We start from the raw sequence: 1,324 nt of genomic DNA, 5'->3' as shown, positions 1-1,324 counted from the left end.
TGAGTATTGGAACTTGTGAGGACCAGAGCTATGTTAGGCGCCCCTTCCCGGATGTCAACTCACCATTTCGCAGCCCATTGAATTATTGAAACAAGATTTATTTTTCTTGGTTTTTCACAAACTGTATTTTAAGACACACAGATAACACTAACTATTTCTAGATCAACATTTGAAAAGGGCGTAACAGCCAAAATTTATTCCTTCTGATTCTTCGTCCACATTTAAAGCTTTATATATAGACGCAGAATCAGAAGGAATAAATTTTGGCTGTTACGCCCTTTTCAAATGTTGGTCTAGATTTATGAAACATAAGATTAATTTTCATCTGGCATAAAAGGTTTGATGGCTTCAATTCGAACAGCTTTCATGCAAGCAAGTTCGACTTGCAAACAACATATTGCGACTTGTAAGTGTTGCAAAAAGCGTAGAACGGAATATTCCTGCTGGTTCTCAGCAACCAATGTACGGATTTACAATCTGTAGTCGCTAACGAAATCCTGATATCCTACAGATTGTAACTGGAAAGAATTATGACAATTGGACTAAAAACACCTGAGATATATCTGGGTAAAGTTTCCGTTCCACGCTTTTTGCAGGGGTTGGTACTTACAGTGTTAAAATAATTCGAAATAACCTCATCTATGACATGATTTATGTAAGAAGTTCAATAACTTCATTTTGACATCCAATAAACTCATATATAATTTCGTCATGAAGATCATAATAAAATCACAAATTCGTATCATATACAATCAAATTAACTTTATAGTGCATTCTATATGATTCTAACTCAATCTGGATATTTATATAATTTCAATTTGACAACCTTATACGACTGCTGGTTTGCTGGGGTTCCATTATACTCACCATCGGTAATCGTGCTCTAATCGTGAATAGACTACAACGATACACTTTCAAATGCTGGGTAAAGCGTACCATTGGTACTTCGCGTACCTGAAGGAATAAAATAGACCCCATCTCGCGGTCCTTAGCCTCTCACCCAGCAACTCCTATCCCTACCTCCCCGCGGTGCTGGCCGGGATACGAGCAACCTTAGGGAAGATCGGGTAACCAACCCCGGTGGGAACTATGGTCGTATGCTGACAGGGAAGGGGGGTTTGATCCTCTCCGGAGGTGCAAATCTTATTGAGCGTCTGTTCTCCATGTCAGGATCGGCTCACAACAGCGTCTGTTCTCCATGTTAGGGGCGGCTGATCATCGTCCGAGTGCCAGCGAGGGACTCTAAGTGAAACTGTGCACCATGGTCCACCGGTTTAGACCGACTATTGGAAAGTTCAGCGCTCACCGGCTGACGAACGAAAAC

Source organism: Armigeres subalbatus, chromosome 2 (assembly GCF_024139115.2).
Source record: "Armigeres subalbatus isolate Guangzhou_Male chromosome 2, GZ_Asu_2, whole genome shotgun sequence".
Taxonomy (NCBI): domain Eukaryota; kingdom Metazoa; phylum Arthropoda; class Insecta; order Diptera; family Culicidae; genus Armigeres; species Armigeres subalbatus.
Note: the sequence above shows the minus strand (reverse complement) of the source record.